The sequence below is a fragment of the Stenella coeruleoalba genome (assembly GCF_951394435.1).
Source record: "Stenella coeruleoalba genome assembly, chromosome: 10".
In the NCBI taxonomy this organism is placed as follows: Eukaryota; Metazoa; Chordata; class Mammalia; order Artiodactyla; family Delphinidae; genus Stenella; species Stenella coeruleoalba.
The window spans coordinates 101584556-101608917 of NC_137156.1; the positions used below are offsets into that span (position 1 = coordinate 101584556).

At 53.1% G+C, this 24362-nt stretch overlaps 1 protein-coding gene across 2 annotated transcripts in view; it reads right to left on the reverse strand.

Annotated features, from left to right (window-relative positions):
* Nucleotides 1–24138, reverse strand: part of SLC6A6 (solute carrier family 6 member 6) — an 80236-nt gene extending 56098 nt beyond the window's left edge. The window contains exons 1-2 of one of the 2 annotated variants that reach the window (XM_079933666.1): nt 23920–24138; nt 11668–11705 (exon numbers count right to left, since the gene is read on the reverse strand). The gene's annotated coding sequence lies outside the window, so the exon portion shown is untranslated. The remainder of the gene's footprint in view (nt 1–11667; nt 11706–23919) is intronic. The other variant, XM_079933665.1, reaches the window with a different exon arrangement.
* Between the last annotated feature and the right edge of the window lie 224 nt (nt 24139–24362).

Consider the following 24362-nt stretch of genomic DNA (forward strand, 5'->3'; position numbering starts at 1 on the left):
AAGACCCTCCTCCCAACCGGCCCCCCAGCGGGACCACTGGGTCAGAACTTGTAAGCACTGAAGGGCTCCCATATTTGTCTCCTGCTCCCACTTTGGGGCAGTCTCCCTGAACACCATCTCCTAGGCGACTGCAGCTGTCGGAGACCTCACAAGCTTGAATCATAGAAGACAGCCCAGGCTGGTTCTCTAAGGGGACAGGGGCTCTGTGTGCAAACAGAGACACAGGTGGACAAGCAAATGTGACTTACCCCAGGCACTGGGAAGTGGGACGCCATCGGAGGCCAGAGAGAGTACGGAAGATGCCCAGCACCTCGGCTCTGGGTCTCAGAATATTTGCTCATGAGGTCACAATGCCCCTTCCAACACAGCCCAGGTGCCCAGAGGCTTCGTTCTCCAGAAAAATGCCACCAATTAGGAACATCCCTTAGCAGAACTAAAGCCAGAGAGAGGGTTCCTTGATCACAGAGCTTACCGTCACTACACACCATTGCATTCAAGACCCTAGCCTGTCACAGCCTGGTGCATTTTACAGGCCATTCCAGGCCCTGGAATGCACATCTCCACTCTTCTCCATCCTCAAATGCTACCTCCTCCAGGAAGACTTCCCTGACCATCCCCCCCCCCCCCCCCCCCGCCCATCTCCCAGCGGAACGAGGTGCTCATTCCTCAGCTGTAATCCTCGTGTCTTCTTCCTCCCCTGGTCTGGGGGCTCTAGTGCAAGGGTCCCAGCTTCCTCTCAGGCGGCAGTGAATGAGGAGCCTGGTCTACCACTGTCATAGCAACCCTTTGTTCTAATTCCAGCTGTTCTTACATCCTGGAAACAATAATAATTGCGGCTGACATTATGTACCTGGCACTGTGTTGGCCACTTGATATGATTCTAGCTAATAGTAACTTTTTAAAAATATGCTAAATATTTTTATTTCCTTAAATCACTTTGCACTGATTATGGCTGTTCACTTTTTTCCTATAACCAGTCCAAAGGTAATGAGACTTATAGCATTTTCAGAGAGTCTGATAGGAGAAAAAGCACACTTGAAATGCCTTAAATGTATGGAAAAATCCTCCAGCTGCACAGTCAGTTCCAGAGAGGAATACCAGCTCCCTAGGCTGAGCGCCCAAGTGTGTCTGGGGCACCACCTGGCACCTGGGTTCCCTATTTTACCCAGTCCTTTCCAACCACCCTATGAGATGACGGATTTTACCCATCTGTGGCTCAGAGAGACCAATCGACTTAACCAGGGTTGCAAAGCCAGGAAGAGGCAAGACTCGAGGGTCCTGGGTCTTCGACCACAGGGCTCTGGGGCATCTCCTGGCTATGACCTTGGATACCGGGAGGTCCCCCTCTTCACCTGACACAGGAGGAAACTGAGGCCAGCAGGAGGTAGGGGTGTCATTTGGAAAATTCACCAGCTAGGATTAGAATCTCCTGAGCGGGCCCACATCACACATATCTTCATGGACTAGGACCCAGCGGCCTCAACCACGGAACAGCAGCAACGAAAAGAATCCACCTCACTGAGGCTGTGTGCTCTACAGGACCTTCCCATTTAAGTCTGTACACCTGCTGGGATGGCTAAATACTGGCCCCTTAGGCCAGCAAGAGCTTTTAACCCTTTAAATTCAGCCTGCCCAGAGCTAATGTCCAGGGATGCGGCTAATCTCAGTGAACTGATGAAAGGAAGGGAGGGGTGTGGGGTCTGATGGCCTGCACCGCTTTTGGAAATGGTGTACCCGCCTGTCTGCACCCTCTCAGCCCCAGAAGCATCCCCCCACCCCTACCTCCTCTGACCTTTCTCACCCTGACCCCCCTCAAAGTGTCCCATCCACTGCAGCCTGGGACTTAATCAGCTTATTCACCCTGTGCAGAGCCTGGGCCATCTGAAAAAGTCTCCTTTTACTCCTTGGGGGCAAGGATACCCGAGATCTAGGCCACAACTATAAATAGTCGAGAAATCCGTTGTCCTTTTTAACTGACTCATCTCTTTCTTTGGTCAGTCAGTTACGGCTGACCCCCAGATGGCTGAGTTGTACAAAATTCCCTCCCCCGCGTAATGTCAGTGGAGAGGAAAGACCCTCCTCGCCTCTCCAGCTTTGTTCTCTGAATTCCCCAAGAGTGAGCCTCCCGCTCCCAACCCCGCCAGTGAGACTCTGTTCCCCAAATACCCTTTGCCTGGTTCCGCTTTTGCCTGTTCTGCGTCACCATCAGAGATTTTAGTTGGAACCTAACTCTGCCACTTGTCAGCGGCAAATAGTAACCTCAGGCATGTCTCTTCCCCTTGGGGCCTCAGTTGCACCATCTGTAAAATGGGCCACCTCACATTACACAAGGGAAGGTACAAGGGAGGGCCTCAATACAAGCCTGGCTTTGCTCTCAGGAGAAACAGTTTGCCCCTGAACCAGAGAGATCAGCCACCTTGCATTTCATGCAGTTAAATCAACAAACACGGACTCCACCCGTTGTTAGCATCATCCAGCTAAGTGCTGGGAGAGGCAGAAGCAAACACCCAGGGCTGATCTGTCAAGCAGGGAAAATACCAAATAAACAGTTTCTCCATCCGGCGTTCTGTGTCAAACCAGCAGCCAAGTCCGCTGGCACCGCCATCCCCTCCCACGGCACTTCGTGTGCTCCCCAAACCACGTGAATCAGCAAAACTAGGTTAGACATCTCATTAGAGTGGGTTTCCTCTTGGGACCTCTGGCCGCGCCTGTGATTCTCCTACAAGCGGTCTCCGTGGTGAGGGCTGGGCTTGTTTGTTTTTCTTCCTGAGCAGAAGCCAGTTGTCAGAACAACTAAACAGTTACTACCTTTAAGGGACACCTGGAAGCATTAAATAAGGACTCTGATTCCAGGCTGGTTCCCCAAAGTGAATCAAGACCAAGCACTCAGCAGGGCACTGGGGGTCACCAGGCTACACCAACACCCATCCGGCTCCTCCTCCCACCCCAGAACACAGCCCCCTAGCACCCCAGGCTCCTTCGGCCCCGGGGTCCTCGCTCCACTCTTTCACGCTCTGCCAGCCCTTCCACAGGCTGCTTCCTCACCAGTAATGCCCTTCCCCTTTTGTGCCCAGCTGGCATGCTTTGTCATTCAAGGCCTCTGGGAAAGTTCTTTGAACTTTGGGTGCCCAAGCATCTTCAAGAGACCCCGCCAATGGACGCCCGATTTGCAGGCCAGGCAGTTCCCAGGCTGGACAGGGTGAGGCTCATCTCTGGGTCCCCAGGGCCCAGCGGGGGCCTGAGCCACAGGACAAGTCCATAACTCCCTGATGACTGAATGAGCAGACTTTCAATTCTCGGTTTTCAGATGCTTACAGGTTTTCCCCAAACTTCCCCTGACATCAAATGTTCTTGCCTGGGCCTTTCCCCCACTCAGCAGAGCTGGAAAGGGTTTGAAAACATGCGAATTTCTCAATGGACTGGAAAGGCCCAAGGGAAGTCAAAGGTCTGGCCCCATGACCTTAAGTTGGGGGCTGTTGTATCTACACAAGGTGATGGACGTTAACAGAACCTACTGTGGTAATCGTTTTCACAATATATGCAAATCAAGCCATCACGCTGTACTTCTGAAATTCATACAGTGATGTATGTCATTTATTCTCAATAAAACTGGAAAAGAAATCACCAAAATTTAACGTAATTTACACTTTCACACAGTCTCACCTACTAGACTGTAAAATTCTAAAAAACTGACAATATCTTGCTTATATTTGTATCACCAGCACCTGTCATAATATTTATGAATATGAAATAAAATTAATTTAATAAAGTTAGGGGGGACCCTTCTCCCCAGAAGCACTTCAGGCCAGGTGCCCAGCCGTGGCACTCTCAGGCCTGGCCACATGGGGATCAGCTAGCCCAGGGGTCCGAGGTGTCAGGAATCACTGCCCAGAAGTACAGCCACCTGCCACCTTCCAAGCTTTTCTAGTTTTGTCTCTTTTAGGGCGAGAGACTTCACTCAATGTCTAGTCTGTTTAGTGTGACTAACCCTTCCCTGAAAGCACTTTATTACAGCTATTATTCATAAGCCACATATATAAGAAATCAGCTCATCAACTTTTCAATACACCAAGCTGCTTTCTCCTACGTGCGCCAGTTCACCCGCTGGGCATCTTGATCTCGGTCCTCATTTAACAGATGGGGCAACTGAGGCCCAGGCAGTGGATGGGACTCACCTGAGGTCACACAGCCAGGAAGCAGCAGAGGAGAGGTGCCCAACGTCAAGGTGCTGTGTGACCTTGGGCAGGCCGCTGCACCTCTCAGGTGCACCTGCATTTTATCTGGCAACCTCATCCAGAGGGTCTTGATGTGTTCTCACCCCACCATCCCACATCTAGCAAAAATATGAGACCCAGAAAATAAGAGGAATCAAATACTCTGGGTGCCTAGTCCGAAAACCTCCACCTAAATATGAATTAAGTAACTTAGGATTTGAGGGTCACCCTATCTCATAGTCGTGTCCCTTTCTTTCTTCCCACCCAGAAGAAGACTCTTGCCTGGTGGCTGCACAGAACTTTCACAGTCCTCTCAGCTCCTCCTTTTTTCCAAAGCAGGTGTCTGCTACCAAGGGGGTCGTGTACCACCCACAGGCCACCTTCTCCTATCCCGCGCCCCCAACAGACATTGCTAATCGATCATGGTATCCTTCCCACCGATCATCAGGACTCAGCCTTAGATTCCTCATCAGAACCCCGTCTCTCTGGACCTCAGGAACTTAACGGACAAGAGAATGCGCTCACATGAGGGAGATGGTCAGGGGCAGGCAAGATGCCCAGAAAAGACTAGGGGGGCAGCAAGACAAGCAGAAGCTCCCGGCACTGGACCCCCAAAACAGAAAGAAGAGCCACGTCCCCCTCACTGTGGCAGGAGGGAGGGAGGGAGGCGTGGGCCCTCGTGGACCCACACAGCAGGAGCTCGGGGAGGAGAGGAGTGAGGAGGGGGACTCGGGGGTGAGGAGGGTGGGAATGAGGGGCAGGAGGGCAGGCCAACCCCAAACTCCCTCTGGGGGGAGGAGCAGCGAGGGGATGCCAGGGGTCCCCGTGTAAGGCCCCACGGAGGGTGTGCCAGCAGCGGCCAGGCTGTGGTGGGGGCGGCCTCTTTCCTAAGCCTGCAGACCCCGGGGGGGCACATGCACTTTCGCCCCTTTTACAGAGAACACCCAGCTCAGAAAGGGAGACCCGTTACGCTAGGGCACCTGACTCTGAAATGGCAGAGCTGACATTCGTAGCCAAAGCTCGGCACTGCCACGCCAGCAGCCACCCCAGGGAGATGATTCCAGACCCTTGTTTTACACGTGGGGAAGCCCTAGGGCCCAGAGAAGGGAAGTGACTTGTCCAAGGTCCCCCAGCAAATGGGTAAATAATGGAGGTGCTAGAGGGAACTGCCCCAGGGAGCCAGGCCCTCCGAGGCCAGAGGCCAACTGCAGCCCCAGGGGTTGGGAGGTGCCTGCTTTGCTTTAGGAGCCCAGGTTCTGGACTTGCTGTCTGTTGGCTGAGCACAGGCTAGCAGTTAGCAGCATCCTTCAGAAACCCCTCAGGCTTCACCACTGTGGGACGCTCTTCTTTTTGAAAGGCCCTGTCAGTTTCAAAAACTGGGTGGGTGGGGGACTGTGATATTGTGATTTACGATAAAAAAGATAAAGTTGGTCTTCATCCGCGTTTCCAGCACAGACTTCCTAAAACCCTTGGAATTTCCTAAGTGGCAAGAGGGATCAAGGTGTCTTTTGTTATGTTAATGAGGCGACTTAGGAGGGAGCTAAGGAAGGAGACTGGTTGCCAGGAGAACCCACCAGTGATTAGAGGGCTGGAACTTTCAGTCCCACTACCCCCCAGCCCTGCGGAGGGGAGAGGGGCTGGAGGTTGAATGGATCACGCCTAGGTGATGAAGCCTCCGTAAAATCCCAAAAGGACAGGGTTTGGGGAGGTTCCAGTTGGTGAACACGTGGAGATTCAGGGACAAGGGCGCCTGAAGAGGGCATGAAAGCTCCTCGCTTTCCCCACACCTGGCCCTGTGTGTCTCTGCCATCTGGGTTCTGAGTTATATCGTTCCGTCATAAACCGGTGATCTAGTAAGTAAAACGTTTCTCTGAGTTCCGTGAGCTGCTCTAGCAAATTAATCCAACCCGAGGAGCGGGTCGTGGGACCCTCCGATTCACAGCCATTCGGGCTAAAGTCGGGGGTGGGGGCAGTCTTGTGGGACTGAGCCCTTCACCTGGGGAACCTGAGACTACCTCCACACCAACAGCGTCAGTATCGTCAATACTGACTTAAGTCGTAGGATGGCCAGCGGGTGCTGGAGGATTGCTTGGTGGTGTGGGGAAAGAACCACACACATTAAAATAATAATCTCTCTCCTTGAAGAAATCCCTGTGTGACCCCCGTTGGGGTAAGAGCCAAGACAGGAAGATACAGCCAAGGAATCTTCTCTCCACCTGAGGCCCAAGCTTTCCCGCCACAGGTTAGGCCAGAAGACGCGGCTCCTGCTTGGCCTGGTGGTCCAGAGGCCCCGTCTCCCAGCACCTTTGACTTCAAGACTAAGAAGCCAAAGACGTGGCTCACCCCAGGTCCCGACCTGAAACACGGCTGACCTCAAGCTGGCCACTGCCTTCCTGAGCCTCACATCTCTCACCTGTTATGTGGCGACAGTAATAACTACGCTATACGATAATGCAAGTATGAAAGATGGGAGACCTTTTTGAGAATTGCAAAGAGCTGCGCACGCTATTGTCCATATGTTCAGCCTACCCTGATAGAGGTATCAAAAGTATTAACAGTAACAGTAGCAATAGGAAGACCAATTACAGTGACAAGTACCACTTTCAGTAATTGCTATGGGCTAGTCACTGTACTGAGAAGGTTCATAGTTTTTCTTCCCTGATCCTCACCACAACCACAGAAGGGAGATTCTACATCATGTTTATTTTGACAGAAGACCCTGGGGCCCAGAGAGGTTAAGTGACATGCCCTGGGTCACACAGCAAGGTAGAGGCCAAAAGACATTTACACCCAGACTCATGGTGAGATTAGGTCTTAAACACACCTCTCCTCTCTCTAAAGAGTGTATTTATCAGCCTCGGAGGAGGCCTAGGATTCATAGCATTTTATATTTCCTGAGTTTTTATGTTCTTCCCAAAAAAGGAAGGCTGGCAGACTGGGAGCAGCTCCTCTAGGAGGGATTGTTTTAAATTTTCTGCCCCCTAAGACCCTGAAAGCGCATTCACCAGGAACGTGCCACCTCTCTCTCTCAAGGACTGAGGGCTGTCAATGATGACATTAGAGCAATTTCTGGAGGGTCAATAATTTGGCAACAAGTGCGAGCATCTTAAAAATGCACGCTCCCTTCATGCTAGCGATTCCAGTTTCCTGACCAGACCAATGTGTCATTTACTGCACACGGTTTTGCAAGATGAAAAAGTTCTGGAGATGGACTGCACGACAACGTGAAGACACTTAACACCACTAAACTGTAGACTTAAAAATGGTTAGGACAGCAAATTTTATGTTATGTGTCTTTTACCATAATTAAAAATAGAAAAAAAAATGTTCACAGCAGAGTGGTTTTCAAAAAAGAGAAACTATACACAGCCAATCTCTCCTCACTAGGGGATTACTTAAATAAATGATGGTTTACCCAAACAAATCAAAACAAACTAGAACAGGGGGTCAGCAAACTGTGGCCCCTGGGCTAGGTTCAGCACTGTTTTTGTAACTAAAGTTTTATTGGCCCATAGCTCCATCCATCATTTGCCTATTGTCTTGGACTGGGTTCTAGCTGCAATAGCAGAGGTGAGAGCCCATGGCCCACAAGCCCAAAATACATACTATCCAACCCTTTAAGAAGTTTGCCAAACCTGGACTTGGAAGACCCAAGACCCCAAAACGCTATCAGAAACAGGTTGGAGGGTGTGCTGGGAGAAATTGGCTCCCAAAGAGCCATGCTACGAGTTCAGTTTGGAAAGGAAAATTTTAAATACGGTATATCATCCAAACGTGTATAAATGTACCATTAGGTGCTTATCTCTGGATGGTAGGAATAGAGATGAATTTTATTTTCTTGTTTTGACTTTTCTGTGCTCTCCAAATTTTCTGTATGAAAAACATATTACTTCTCAACACTAGAAGAAATCATTAAGTGACGGGATGGCGGTGTTAACTAATGCTACGGTGACACTCATACCGCAATAGCAATGGACCAAATCAACACACTGTACACCTTAAATGTACATCGACGTTGTATGCCAACCCTATCTCAATTTTTGAAAAATTGTATGACTTTTATAATCAGGGTAAACAAACAATAAATACCATTTTCTCACTGTCTTGGCCCTTCTAGGCAGCGAGTGCTTTGGTGGATGGTCAGAGGTCGTACCGACACCCCCTCCCTTGCCAGAGTTTACAAGCTGCGGAGGGAGGGCGGTGAGGTCGGGGGAGGCACAGGTGGAGAAGGCCCCACTGGAATTCTCACGACAAGCCCCTCCCTAAAATTCCTGGGCACCCAAGAGGCTGGATCCGATTTTCAGGTGGGGGGGAGTTGCTCAGGGGATCCCACATGGGAGATGAGATAAGAAATGCTACTGGGGGGACTTCCCTGGTGGCACAGTGGTTAAGAATGCGCCTGCCAGTGCATGGGATACGGGTTCGATCCCTGGTCTGGGAAGATCCCACATGCTGCGGAGCAACTAAGCCCGTGCGCCACAACTACTGAGCCCGCACGCCACAACTACTGAGCCCGTGCACCACAACTACTGAGCCCGCAAGCCACAACTACTGAGCCCGTGCGCCACAACTACTGAGCCCGTGCGCCACAACTACTGAGCCCGCAAGCCACAACTACTGAAGCCTGTGTGCCTAGAGCCTGTGCTCCGCAGCAAGAGAAGCCACCGCAATGAGAAGCCCACACACTGCAACAAAGAGTAGCCCCCGCTCACCACAATTAGAAAAAGCCCGCACGCAGCAATGAAGACCCAATGCAGCCAAAAATAAATAAATAAAATAAATAAATTTATAAAAAAATAAATAAGTAAAAGAAAGGCTATTGGGTGCGGGGCACTGACTTTGTTAGGCCCCTTGCGCGCTTCTAAACCCCACTGTGATGACCGATCGTTACCCCTGATCCCATACTCACTTTCTGCTCCTCCCGGGGCTGTTACTGTTCCATTTCACAGGTGGGGAACAGGAGGCTCCGAGAGGCTCTGACTGCCCTCTCAAGGTTGTACAGCTGGCCAGGGATGGAGCCAGGATTTGAACCTGGGCTGTCTGACTCTCCAGCTCCAAGGACTTTCTACTACCTGGGTTGCCCCCAGCTCAGGAATACTATTTTTTGCAGGTTCATTAATACCCCAGGGTCTGCTGAACACCCAACGGACATGCACACATCTGTCATCTCTTTGACCCTGCGGCGGCTCCAGAGCGATCACCATCCCCTTTCGCAGGTGGGAACTGAAGGCCGCACACCCAGCAGGGCTCAGACTTCAGAGATGACAACTGTTCTCTAAAGACACCTCCTTTCCAAATCCCACTGCCTGCCATGTCAGGCGGCAGTGAGCACTTCTGGCAAGACTAAACCAAAAGGGCTGCTTGGAGGAGGCGTCACACAGGCCTCTCAGCCTCAGCGGCCTCTCTTGTAAAATGGGCTCCCACCAAGTATGGACGGATCAGCAAGCCTCAGGGAGAGGAACCGTGGCCAGCCTCTGTTTATTGCCTCTAAAGGCCAAGCCCCTTGCACAAGATCCTCTTTATCTGGAAGCAGAACTCACATTCCAGCTTCACAGCAGCAGGCACCTGGCTTCCTGGCTGCCCTGGGCTACTCATTAACCAGTGAGAGGCCTCAGGAAGGGGCTGGACCAGAGTCTGCTCCAGCCTGGGGGAGGGGGAGGGGAGGGCCATGCTGGATGGTGTTGGTACCAGGGTCAGATCAACCAGGTTCAAATCCTGTGTGACCTGGGGGTGAGGGGGCGGGCAGTTCACCACCTCTGAGCCTCAGTATCCCCATCTGTACAATGGGGACCGCCACTGTACAGTGCCCACCTGACAGGGCTACTGTGAGGACTGCAGGCGACTCAGGTGCTAGCACGGCCTGAGACAGAGCAAGCGCTCAATAAATGGTGGAACCACAGCGCCCGTCACAGGACGGGTGCAGGATAAATCTGCTGCTGTCATTAAACCCTCGGCAGCATGGTGAACGTTGCTAAAGAGTTCCGTAAATGTTCGCGATCATTGCTCTTGCTGTTTATGACAGTGGTGACTCTGGAGGCTGACCCGAAGCGGGGCATCTCCTGACCACCAGGGATACGCCAGCCTGATTCTCCGCATCTGATGTCACAGCATGAAGAGCGGGTCTTGGGTGGTGCCGGAGGCCTGCGGCTGCCGGTGACAGAGACCCAGGGCTGGGAGCTTGATGACTGCGGTGGAATCGGGTCCACCACCAGCAGCAAGAGGCCAAGGGTCTTCAGGCTTTTCTCCCGGTCCTGGCTTCCTAGGGGACCCCGATCAACCAACCCGGCCCCGGACCTGTGGGAGCTGGATCCCGAGAAGTTTCTGCCCAGGAAGCCAGGTTTTCCAAATTCCAGAGCAGCGTGTACTAGTGGGTCGCGCAATCTATCGACTTAGAGGGTCAGGGCTATCGTTTTCATAAAAGAGAACAGAACAGAACAGAGGGCCCTGCAGACGGTGAGGCTACGAGTTTTATTTCGTGAAACTTTCATTTCAGTTTCACGCGTGTGTTAAGTACACGCGGCATCCTGCTGTAAAGTATACTTCTTACTGAATGTCACGAGTCAAAGACTTCTTTGAAAGCCCCTACAGTGAGGATGTTTAAATCAAGGTGTAGAAGGCAGCTGCAGAAAAGTGACTGAGTCAGGTTCCTGCCCCATTAAACCCCTTTTAAAAACGCTACTGTGATCCTGAACTGGGGTGGAGGTGCGGGAGGTTCTATAAATACTAGACAATCAGCAAAACGTCATTAAGTTCTTAGATTAGATAACAGAATTGTGTCAATGTTAAATGTTCCAGGGCTGATCGTTGTGTACTTATATAAGAGAATGAATGGCCTTGCTCTTACAAAATGCATGCTGAAGGATTAGAGGTAGAGGGACAGCGTGCCTGAAACTCCCCAGTGATCCAGGATATCAATGTGACTGTTTTCATAGCATATATTAAAGCAAGGAAGCAAAGGAGGCAAATGTTAACAATGGGAAAATCTAAGTGAAGGACTTAGAGGAGTTCATTGTAACATTCGTGCAACTTTCTTGAAGGTTTTCAATTTTTTAAAAATAAAACGTTCAATAAAGAGATAGTTGGGACAGCAGCCCGATTCCTAGAGCATCCTGTCTGCTGGGAGCCAAGCAGCTCACCCTTTCACACGCTTCTGACCCCGAACCTTAGAATCAAGTCCACGAAGGCCTCCTCACCGCCTGGTGCAGAGCCAGTCTGGGGTCCAGGCCAGGACTCCGAAATCAGTGCTCAGCCCATTTGCAGGGCTACCTCCCTGCCACCGATGTGCACAGGTGGCCAAGCCGGGCCGTGGACCCGCCACCCAGAGGTGACCTGTGGACAAGGTCCTGGGGCCTCGGGGCTTCTGTCTCTTCCTCTGGGATCCTGAGCGCCCACCGTGGGTCACTGCCACCCGTGGCGAGACACCGAGACCAGGGGGAGGTCAAATGCCACTTACGTTTTGGAGGCTCCTCACAAAGCGCTGTCGCTCTGGACCTATTGCAAGGACAGAAGGCAGAGAAGGAAAGAAGACATCTGGTCAGGGTGTGATGTACTCAGGACCCAGACTCTATTCCGTGTGACCACCCAGCACACACAACTGGGAGGGGCCCCGTCCACACCCAGTGGGGCTGGGGCGGGGGAAAGCCAGGCGTCCGGGTGCTCCTGCACACACTCACACATGCATGCACACACACACACACCACGTGTTCACACACAGGCACACGCTCACACACCTCTCGCCAGCATCCCTGAAATTGTCAGTGGCAAGAACCAGAGCTGGGAGGGGTGGGTGGCCCAGCCTGCACTCAGGAGGGGAAAGGCTCTTCTTGCTGGCTGAGAACAGGTAAGCAGCTCCCCAGCCCTAACCCAAAAGTCCGCGCTCCCCCAAGCCCCCCACGAGCTCAGCCACTTGCCCAGGTCTGTGAGTGACCGTCCCCTGTGAGCACAGGGATGCGCCGAAGCCAGATGGAGAACCTGATACTCATCACCTGGTTAGAGGTTGAGCATCACTGCACCAAGGAAGCCTGCTGAACTGTGCTGAGCCAAGCACTCCCCAAGTGTGACTGACCCCTGAAGCTTTTTTTTTTTTTTTAAATAGACCACCTCTGTTCTTTTGGACTTGGCTGGGAAACAACGCAAGTGGGGGCAGATCACCTCTGCCTCATTCCACCGGCAGAGCTGTGCTGGAAGGCTCTCCTGGTTTCCTGGAATAAAAAATGCAGAAAACCAGGAAATGCTTCCTTATCAAGGAAGAGCTTACACTTCAATGAACAAGTTAAACAGATTAGCAGGGAAGGAAGGGGGTTGTGGTGGAAGAGCAGAGAGGCCTCCAGGGCTGCTCACTTCTTTCCTCTTTGTACCTGCAGCCCTGCCCTTGGAGCCTCTTCCCCAGACTCAGAACTGGGGTCCAGCAGTCTACAGAGCCCCCTGTCCCCCAAATTAGACAACCTCATTGCCGTGTTTGGGCTTCCATGTTCACCAGGCTCACACGGGCACCCACTGTGTCTGAGGCACTGCGTGTAGGAATGCTGAGTCAATTATTTATTGAGCATCTACTATATGCCAGGTACTGTTCTAGGCACTGGAACCCGGCAGTGAACAAAACAGCTGAGGCTGCCACTCTCCTGGAGCCTGGAATCACATAGGGGCTGACACGGATGCCATCGAGGCTTCATTCTCTGGGTGGAGGCACGGTTCTGTGAAGTCTGGGTGGATTAGTAATGTCTGCAGCAGGTGTGGGTGGTGGAAGTGGCAATGTGTTCCTGGTTATCCAGGACCATACCAAGGGAAGAGGGACAAAGGGGAAATGAAGGTAGCATGTTCCAATGCACAATTACAGGCACAATGTTAAAGGAACCAGAGGAACGAGAGTATAATTTTATCTGAGGTGAGACATTAGCAGTTGCATGAGTCCAACTCAGAGGAGAATAAAAGTGGCACCAAGTCCCTGTATCTCTAGCTACTGTGCTGGCACCTGGACCCTTTTTTCTGGGGACAGCCTGCATCTATTCCCGCTGGAGACCCCCACATGCCACTCTCAGCCCATGGGGTTCTGGGTGGGCTGAGCCCACCTCCTATTTCCAGGGTTGGGTGTATGAGCCAGGCTGAGCCAATCAGAGGGCTGTCATGATTGGCTCCAGGACAGGCACATGACCAAGACTGGACACTGAGACTGACAACAGGGACTTGGGCTGAAAATATTGGGAAAAAAGAAAGCTCTTTCTAGGCTGGGATGGCTTTGCTGGGGGTGCGGGTGGGCAACACCCTGTGCAGCTGGGGGCACCCCAAGGAGAATGGGGCCAACAGAGGAGGGACATGGAGCCAGAAAGGGAGAGAAAGAAACTGAGCCCCAGTGACAGCTCTCAGCATCTGGATCTAGCCATACCTGAAGTACGACTCTGGGCTTTTCTGTTAAAGGAGTCAGTAAATGTTTGAACTGATTATTGCCACTTGCAACCCTAAGAACCCAGACCCAAGTCTGCCTTGAATTTGCGGTGTAAGTTTATGCATGTCTCTTTATCTCTCTGACACTCAGGCCATCAGAAAAGGGAGGCACAGATGAAATGACATCTGCGGTCCTCCTGCAGCCCTGGCACTCTAGCCAATTGCAAAGGTTAGGATTGATCTTCCCCTACCCCTGGGCATTTGGCTGGAGATGGAGAAATCAGCCCTTCTCAAAGTTAAGCCTGGAGGGTTTGTTAAAACACAGAAGACTGGGTACTACCCCAGGGTCTGAGCCAGCAGGGCTGGGGTAGGGACAGAGATACTGCATTCTAACAAACTCCCAGTGATGCTGAGACTGCTCGCCCAGTGACCACATTTTGAGGACCCAGACTCTAAACGTATTCTACTCTTCCCAGTTGCTTGGGCCAGGTGTCTAGTGTAAAAATGAAGGCCCAGCCAGGCAGACCACAGCCCCTCAGTCCCCATAGCAGACCGCCAATTAAGGGAAAGTGCCCACGTGATTCCAAGGATGAGCCAGCCTTTAAACAAGTAAAGTACAGGTCCCAGCTTCCGCCTGTCCCATGCTGACCCTTCCAGCCAGCCCTGCATCCTGGGAGTTATCTAAATAATGGGGAGGCAGTAAGTGTGACTTGGTGCCTCTGGGCTCCAGGCAGGCCCCACGCCGGTCGTACAGGAGCTGTGAGCATCCCCCAGCTGCTCCCCCAACCAGGCCGCGCGCCAGCACCAAATCCCGCAGCGGGCCTGGTCCTGACACACTGCCTTGGGCCACCCTGCTGTCAGCGCGGCCTGGCTGGCCCCTGGCTCTCCTTGATTTACATCCGACTTGGCTGCCTTGAAAAGCCTCCTGTGGCTTTTGGACCACGGACACCATTCAGCAGAAAAGGGCCTCCCCACCAGCAGCCTTTCCAAGGTGGCACTGGCCCAGAGAGCTTGGCCTGGCTCAGCCGCCTCCCAGCTGTGTGACCTCGGGCGAGTTACCTGCTCTCTCTGGGGCCTCAGCTTTTCACATGCAAAATAGGAACGATGGTACCTTTTGTGATGGTTAGGAAGATGATGCTTATAAGGCACAGGGCCTGGCTTACAAAGTGTGGCAAAAGCCATGATTAACCTCCTTTACTCAATGTGTGCCCTACCCGCACAGACCGTCATCACAGCACCTGAGAGCTGGTTAGAAATGCAGAATCTCAGCCCCACCTTAGCCCTCCTGCCGGGGAAGGGGCATTTTAACAAGATCGCGAGTGAGGCCTACCTCTTCCAAGTCTGAGGAGTGCTGGTATACATTATAATTACTACTGTCATTCTTGCAACATCCCAGGGCAGAGCCAAGATGCACCCACAACCCCTAGGCCTGGGGGAATGGCAGGCAGGGGTCAAAGGTAATGAAATGTTGAGAGAGGGAAGAAAAATTCTCCAGCTTCCCCGGCTTCCCAACTAACGACAAGCCCCCCCGGACGGCTCAGGAGAGGGGAGGGGACACAGGGCTTAGCGAGTAGGTGAGAACCATCGGACTTAACTCACGGCTCAGCCACGGCAACAAAATACACCGAAAAAATGACAGATCTCAGATGTGCGGGTTTTGGCAGAGACCGGCTGCCTGGTCTGCTCTCCAGAAGGCTGAACGCTCTACATTCAAGGAGGCAAATCACCCTCTCCGCCTGCAGCGCCACCCGGAACTCCCAGCAGAGGTTGGCAGAGGGGGCTGCCCTGGGAGGTGCGTGCTGCAGCCAGGCCACCCCCCCCAGCCCCCCACAGAGCAGTGCGCAGGTAGGGGTGGCTGGATTTCTCCTGCTCCAGCCCTGAAATGCCCCTTGAAAGCACTACGGGTCCCCTGAAAGGGGTAGGAATCCCTCTTCCCTACGCTGCACCATCAGTCCTGCTGAAGGAACACAGCAGGAAGGCTCCCACCTGCCCAGGATCCACAGGCAGCATGTCCCTGCCTCAAGGCAGCCGGGTCCCAAGCAACGGAGGGCCGCTCCACTCGGAGAAACCAAATGGCCAGAGGCAGATGCAAAAAAAAAAAAAAAAACCCACATTGAAAAAACACTGTCTCGATTTTATAAAACTCTGAGTGGACAACACAAACCATACAGGAGGCCTGGAGCTGCCCGTGGGGGAAGATTTTGCAGCGACGAGTACTGTTGTCTCAGGCCTGGGATGCAATCCTTTGCAAACAGCCCACACCTTGCATTGGTGAGAAGTGGAAGCAGAAACAGATTCTGCTCAGTCCCGGCAACAGAGGCTGGCAGGGTGGGTCTTTTTTTTTTTTTTTTAAAGGTCTATTCTGATCTATACTCTTCTACCAATGATGGAATAAAACCCCACTTTCTGGGACTTCCCTGGTGGCGCAGTGCTCAAGACTCCACGCTCCCAATGCAGGGGACGCGGGTTCCATCCCTGGTCCGGGAACTAGATCCCACGTGCATGCCACAACTAAGAGTTCGCCTGTTGCAGCTAAGGAGCTCACGTGCCGCAACTAAGGAGCCTGCCTGCCGCAACTAAGACCCAGCACAACCAAATAAATAAATAAATAAATATTTTTAAAAGAAACCCCACTTTCTTCTCCAAGGAAGTGTTTTCCACTAAAATCCTGTCGCTACAGCTCTGCTCAGAGCATCTCTGAACTCCAGTCCCCAAATCGGGTACCCGCTTTCAGAGCGAGGGCTAAAACATCCTGAAAACCAATGGGACTACAATCAAATCCCACAGGACCATCACCCATGTAGTGACATGTGCTCCCCAACAGAGAGAAACAAGGGTCTTTCCCCCCTTCACCCAGCAGGTATTTCCCTCAAACATGAAGCTTCCTTACAGGTTAGGACAGAGCAGGGAAAGGACTTTCCTAGGTCACACAGCAAGTCAGTGGCCAAGGACATCCAAATCCTGGTGTCACAGTGTTCCTGTAACAATTCACTTAACTCCTGTGGTCAGCTCCCTGACGGCATGAGTTGGTCCATCCTGTTCACCTGCCACATCCCCAGGGACTACGACAGGGTCTAGAAAAAACATTCGTTGGAAGGATAGATAGTGATGGGTGGATATAATTTCCAAGCTTGGACCCACTCAGATGTTCAAATCATAGGCTCTCATTTCAGGAAAGAGGGAATCAGACGGCCTCTATTTCTGTGCTGGGCACCTACTGTGTGCCAGGCCCCGTGCTGGCTGGCTGCTGGGGCAACTGTCACTCCCCTGATATGCCTCTGGTCAGGTGGCTGGAAAAAAGGTAAGACCACACAGGCCTGGGTTCCAGCCAGAAGGTCCACAGGGCTCAGAGCAGGGCGAGGTTAAGTCCACTTTGACTCAGAGGATCTTTGCTGGGTGCTTACGATGTGCCACGCACCATTAAGGGGTTCCAGGAAGCCTTCATGAAGCAGGTGGCCTCAAGCTGGCCCTCGAAGAGTGGGAATCAGGAGGGAAGGGAGGAAGAGCCTTTCGGGCTGAGGTCTGGGCAGGGCTGAGAGCCTGAGGCTGGAACTAAGGGCAGAAGCCAGCCAGATCACAGGGAACAGAGAGAAGTGGTGGCAGATGACAATAAACATTGGCCAGGAGCCAGATCATGAAGGGCGCTGAATGCCAGGCTAAGGAGTTTGGACTTGATTTCACAAAACATTAGGGAGCTACAGAAGGCTTGGGAGCAGGAGAGTGACATGCTGAGAGCTGGCCCCCGACGCTACAGAGCCCAGGAGGCATGGAGGCTGGTGAGGAGGTTGCTGTCTTGAGCTGTGGTGGCATCCGCCCAGAGAGGAGACACCAGGTGCCATCTGGTGATAGAATGAATGTTCTTAAAATCATGGCCTGAGTCCGCCATCAGGGCTGACTGTCTCCAGGTGCCAAATGGCCATGGGGCAAAAGGGCAGAGCCTTCAGGACCGCCCCCTTCTGAAGCCCCTCCCCCAGGAAGCATGACTCTGCTGAAACCCAAGGCCAACCACACCCCTCCACCGCCACCAGGTGACAGCAACCTGGCTGTGTTAAGGACTTTCTGCAGGAAAGTGGATGGTAGAATTCCCTCATCGTGTGCAAAGCGGAGCGGTGGGAAGGAAAAAACTCTCAGAATGTCCACACTAGGGACCCCACAGAGATGTGGTCCCAGCCTCCTCTCAGTGGAGGAGGGCGGGGGCAAAGCTGGGGGCCCGGTGTCTGTCCAGTGAGGACCCAAGGTGAGCGGAACCAGAAGGCAGCTGCCCCGCCCTCCAGCAGGGACACTTGCCAGCCCTCTCACAACTGCCTCCATTCTGTCCCACACAGTGGCCAGAGCTGCCCACCAGAGCCAGGCTCCCTGCTCCTCCCTGAGCAGGTGGTCCCGCTGCCCAGGAAGCCCTGTTCCAGATGCTGCAGGTGTCTCCTGCACAGCCAAGCCCAAGGAATCGTTCGGATCAGTATGGCTTAGCCCTTCCATCCCCCTTCCCACTGCTGTGACACAATCAGGATCGGAGAGCTGTGAAGAGAGTCATCGAAAGTGTGAGACAGAAGTAAAAACACTGTCTGTAACTTCATCAGCACTGAATGGCAGGTGGGCCGGAGTGGGCGGGGCGGGGGGGAGAACCTTAAGTCTGTGAATAATGGCCCTCTTGTTGATCTAGGCCTCATTCAGACCTCAGTCTCCTCATCCATTAAGTGGGTGGGCAGGGAGGCTTAACTCCATGACCCCAAAGTCCCCACACTCCCAGCCAGTGGACCGCGCACCCTCCCTGACACCTTCCCTGGGTTGCCTGCCCTTGGCATAATCCACTGGGATTGTTCATTAACCTCTTCCTGATACAGATCTTCTCCCCTCCTGTGAGACTGTGAGCTACTTGAGCCCAGGGGCTGTTCTGTCTCTTTATCCCTCCCTCTGGTTTTGGCCCTATGCCAGACACCTTGTAGGTGCTCAGTAAAAAGCATGTGCAGTGGAACGAGGATGGGCAGGGGTTCTGGTTCTCCTTCCCAGGTCCCAGCTGTGTGAGGGGCGGTAAGTCACTTTTCTGAGACTGGATGAACTCTTCCAGAAGATGGAGATAAGAACCCCCAAGTCAGGCACAGGGCTTAAATGCAGGAAGGGAGATAGGACCTAGTGGTGCTGAAAAAGTATTGGTTCCTTCCCATCTCAGAATACGGAGCTGCCTTGGGCTGCTTCTCTGCCCACCTTCAGAGTAAGTTCAAAGCCATCGGGTGGAAGCGTTTCATTCACTAAGGTGGCAGTACTCGGGGTGATTAAGACAGACTCGGTGATTAAGCCAGACTCGGTCAGTGATTCCCACATGCAGACTAGCTGTTCAGAATGGCCTGGAGATCTGTATGTTCTGACAAGCGACCGTTCCACAATGGTCTGTTGTTTGAATAGTGTTAAGTGGCAGAACCAAGAACAGTATGATGTCATTTTCGTTAACAACAAAACAGAACTACAGCTAGCTTGCTGAACAGATGATCCTAAATAACCCTGGGTCAAAGAGGAAATCAAAACTGAAATGAAAACTGATCTAAAAAGAATAAAAAGGAATATATGTCCATCTAGATATCTGAGGGGTACAGTCAAAGCTGTATGCAGAGGAAAATGTATAATCTTAAAGGCTTTTATTGTTATTATAGGAAGATAGAGATGATGGACAGATGACTGAAGACTAGATTGCACTTTAAAAAAAAATGATCTTTAAGAATCACCTTTTGTTTGTACAGTGCTGTACTGCTTGAGATCTACTGTTTTCGTAATTAAAAGAGACTCTTTCGGCAGTTTCTCATAAAGTTAACAAACATCTACCCTACGCCCCAGCACTTCCACTCCTAGAAAAATGAAAATATACGCCCACGAAGAGACTTGTACACGAAGGCTCACAGAAGCTTCGTTCATCATCACCCCAAACTGGAAACAAGCCAAATGTCCATCCACAGGAGAGTGGATAAACACACTGTGAGGCATCCATGTGATGGTTTACTCCGCAGCAATAGAAGGACTGAACTATTGATATACTCAACAGCATGAATGCATCTTAAAATCATCGAGCAGAAAGAAGCCAGACACAAAAGAGTATATACCATACAAATCCATCCAGTTCTAGGCTTGGCAAAACTAATGGTGATAGAAATCAGAAACTGGTTGCCTCTGGGAGGGGAAGGGCACAAGTCAACTTTCCAGGGGAGCTGGAAATTTTCTATATCTTGATCTGGATGGTGGTTACACGGGTGTATCAGACTCAACAAACTGTAACAGAATCTTTGCATTTCACTGAATGCAAATTATATCTCAATTTTCATATTCATATTTCTAACAGTCACAGTTGAAAACTTAAACATATAGATTCCTAGCCTCCACCCACTGGGGATTCAGATTCCATATGTCCAGGCCTGGGAACCTGAAATCTGTACAAAGTCACTCAGGTAATTCTGATGCCTGACTAGAGTTAAGGCGACCTGCCCCTCCCCCCACACCCCCTCCCCCTTTGATTGTGTTGGGTGATTTGTTGTTTCTATGTTGGTTTTTAGAAACAGAAGAGCAATTTCCATTCTCTCTGCCCTCTCCCCACCACCCCTAATCCCTGCCCCTCAGCTTAGGTTTCCAAAAGGAGCCTCTGAGCAGGTGAGGTGGGCAGGGAAACCCCAAAAGAAGCCTTGTCCAGGACAGATGTAATTCACCTAAGGCCCCAGGGCTGTGTGCTCCGGGGAGGTCAGAGGCACAGTTAATGGCCTGTGTACTTGTTAGACAGCATGTCCGGGCCTTCACCCCATGTTTACAAAAAGAGCTCAGGGCAAGATTCGCTGGCATGGAAAATGCTTTGTGCCCTGACTAGCAGTGGCCCGGCCACCTTCGGTCCTGGACCTCAGCCTAATTCCTCACTCACCATGAGGGTCTCCCGGACTCCCGGGTTTAACTGGCTTCGACACTGCTGTCCCCAAACCCAGCCTGATGCTATTTCTATCTCTGCTGCCTTCAGAATAAAGCCTAACCCCATTTACCCAGCGCTCAAGGCCCGCCACACCTGGCTCATTCCTCTCTCCAGCTGGGTCCCTGCGAGGCTTGTTCTACAAACACGCTTGGCTGTTTCATGCCCTGTCCCTTTGTACCTGTTATGCCCCCATCCCGGAATGCCAGCCCACCCTGCTCCTCTGCCCACAGAAGCTGCCAGCTCCAGCATCACCTCCTCTAAGAAGCTGAAATGCCTTCTGCCTGCGACCCTGCCATCTGGGCACGCTTAGCACCGGCACCCACGCACAGCATGGTCACAGCGGCTGCCGTGCTGCCCATCTCCCTCTGGGCTATGAGATCCTCGAAAGCCAATATTCTACCCCAAATCCAGTGCCTGGCCAGAACTGACAACAGCAAAGAAACAAGGCATGTTATAAAAGAGCTCCCATTCACACTTGAAGGCCACCCTGGGCATTTCCACACCCAGGGCTCCTCCCCAGAACCCGTAAATTCAAACAAACACTTTGGCCAAGATAAGTTAGCCAACATGGAGATTGGAGACAGGATTGCAACATGGGATTGCATTCTTCGGAGATGTAGCCCCGAAGAATCCGACCCTCACTTATGACCTTCGGCAGAAGTTCGGGGCGGTGGGGCGGGCGGTGGTCAGCCCACACCTGGCGGGTGGCCCTGGGCTTCCAAGGCCAGCCCGAATTCCCACCCAGACCCCTTCCAGCTGTGACCAGGCTGCATCCCAGGTGTTCCTTGTAATTTATTTTTCACCTCTTTCCTATACACAGGAATGTATTGAATGACTCACAAGTGTCTTATCATTTCGGGACCTTTGGAAAGACTTCCAGATGAAGTCTCACAAGCTCCCAAATCCTTTGACAAGCTGATAGGCTGATAGGTGATAGAAAACACCATCCCCAGAGCCCATACTGCCTCGTGGGGGGCTGACACTTGAGTAGGAAGGGTGGCAGGGCTCCCTGAGAGGCACAGAGAAGGGAGAATGAGTAACCAGGGGTAGAATCCAGGTGCCAATGGGGCCCACGCCCTCACCCTCCAACCCTGAAGACCTGGAGCCTTTGTCCCTTGTTCTCCCCAGGTTCTGGTCCAATTTCAACTCCCCAGGACATCAGTGACTAAAGCCCCACAGAGCCCAAACTCGCGGCTGGCCCAGGGAAAGCCTTTGAAGCCCAATCCTGCTGCTGTGCAATAAAGGCAAAGTCCTCTGGGCGGCTCTCAGTTTGCCCATCTGTAAAAGGGGCACTACCCGCTCGCCAGGGCCTCCCGACTCCACAAAGCGGATGGGACCGGATGTCCACAGGATGAGCTGGGAGGGAAGGGGCAGGGGAGGTGACTGTGGCTGCGCCACAGGTCAGTACAAGGACATCCCCGAAGGACAAGAGCTCGAGAGTGAGCCTTGGCCCTTGCCACATACCACAGTGACCTAGGACCTCGTGACACCCTCTAATCGGCAGCTCCGAAGCCGAGCCCGGCTTTACAGCTTACCACAGGCTTATTCAGCCTCATCTCCCTCAATCCCCTCAAGGACGCAGTGAGGCCGGCTTTGGCGTCCTTGCTGCCCAGACAGCGAAGCTGAGGTTCAAAGTGGCTGAGGGAATCACCCAAGGTCGCCTGCCGACTAAGACAGAGGCACAGTACTTGGACTCAGCCCCCTGGGGAAGAGCTCCTGCCTTTCGTTCTCAGCTTACCCCATAACCACTTTACTCCACCCATTTTACAGATGAGGAAACAGAGGACAAAAAAAGTTTGCCCAAGGTCAACAGGGGGCTGAGCCAGGCCCAAGACCTCTAGCCAGTCCCCCACTCCTACGCTATGATGGGTTCTCAGCCAGTGCCCTCGGGCCCCGTCCAAACGCCCCCAAAACCATCCTGATGAAATTCCTCCCCCCACTCCGCCCCCACACCTCACCTCCCTTGTGCCCACCCCACACTCCCCGGATGACTCCCTGGTCGAGAGGGAGGCAGGCGGTTGCTAAGCGCTCACCCGCTCTCTCCCATAAAAATAAACTCCTTCTGGCTGGGAGACTCTGGATGAGATCCCCTCCTTTCCAGCCAAGAAAAAATTAAAAAGAAATTTAAAAAAGATCTCCCCCATGACATTTATTTGAACATCAGCGGTGCCAAAGCATGGGCCAATTCACCCAAGTCCAAATGGAGCCACGTGCCTCTTAACCTCAGCCCCGAGACCCTCTGTTCAAGTGTCCGGGGGGTTACTGAGCTGATTTATTTCTCCAGGCAGGAAATGGGGGTCCAGGCTGCCTCCCAAGCTTTTGGGGCTGGTCTTGGGGGAGGCCAGGATCTGGCAGAGGCTGGGCAGTGACCAAAATAGCCAGGCCGGTGGCCCTGCCCAGCACACACCTCCCTCTGAGTGCCAGGGAGGGTAGCCCAGAGGTCCCCCTCCGGTCCAGGACGAAACCTCAGCGGCTGGAGGATGAAATCTCTGAGATCCTCTCCCTGGCTTTCCTAGTGGGAGGGGGACCAGAACCTCCAGCTCAAAAGAGGAACCCCCAGAAGGAAGGGAAAGGTCTAGAGATGGATGTGTCCTGCTCTCCCTGCCCGCTGTCCACTTGGCTCCCAGCTGTCCCTCGGGGCCTGGATCCTGCCACTGAAGGCTGCTGGACGTTGGCACTGCCACCTGCACGCTGCACACAGGCAGCACCCTTGGAGCCATGCCGCCCTGTCACCTCTACCCACTCAGCGCCTGCCCTGGAGAACCAGCTCTGGCTGTGTGGCCCTCTAGGCACCGGGGACACTCCCTCGGGTACAGTCGAGAGCACATGAGTGTCCGAAACCAGGGACCCAGAGACAGAGCCACACTCTGGGACACACACGTGCACAGCCACGTACTCGGAGATACAGTCACACACACACAGGTTCACACAGACACACTCCGGGACACACAAGAGCAAACATCTGAAGACACAGCCACACAGGTATCACAGACACACACTAGAACACACACATGTACAGCTCAGGTCACAGAACAGCAGGCACACATTGGGACACACAAGTGCATGCTGCTGGGAACATGGAGAAACAGCCACCCTCAGAAACACACAGACACACACGGAGATACATGTAGACCCCCAGTGAGATCGAGACACCAAAAGAGACACACACAAACACACACACCTGGCTCCTGCACGAGAAGCCCGAGCCTCTTCGCCCGGGAAACAGTAACAGCCCCGCAGGGGGACTGAGCGGGCGACCCTCCGTCCCTCCCTGGGTGGTGAAAGGGGCGCCGGAACGGGGTCCCTGGGAGGGGAGGAGGTCGGGGCTAGCTGGGGCGCGGGGATGGGGAGGGGGCTCCGCGCGCCCGGCTCCCTCTCCCTCGGTACCTGGGGCGGCCGCGTCGCTGCACTCGTCTGCGCTCGGTTCCGCTCACCGAGGGCTGCCAGCCGGCTCGATCTCTGGCCCGCGGGGTCCGCGCTCGGCGCTCCCTGTAGGCTGGGCTCGGCCTCTGAGCTCGTGGTCCTCGGGACTCGGCGCCGGCCAGCGAGCGGTGCTGCAGGCAGGACCAGAAGCTCGGCGCTGGCGGCGGCGCGGAGGAAGCGGTAATTTATAAGCGGCTTCTTCCTGACCTCGCGTGTCTGTTGTCTGAGCAGGCAGCTCTCAGCATCACCCATCCTGCTGGGTGGAAAAATACCAGCTTGGCCGGGGCGGGGGCGGGGCGGGGGCGGGGCCGGGCGCCAGCCCCGCCCCACACGCGGACACACACATACACACACACACACACACACGCACGCACGCACGCACACACACGCACGCACACACACCGCAC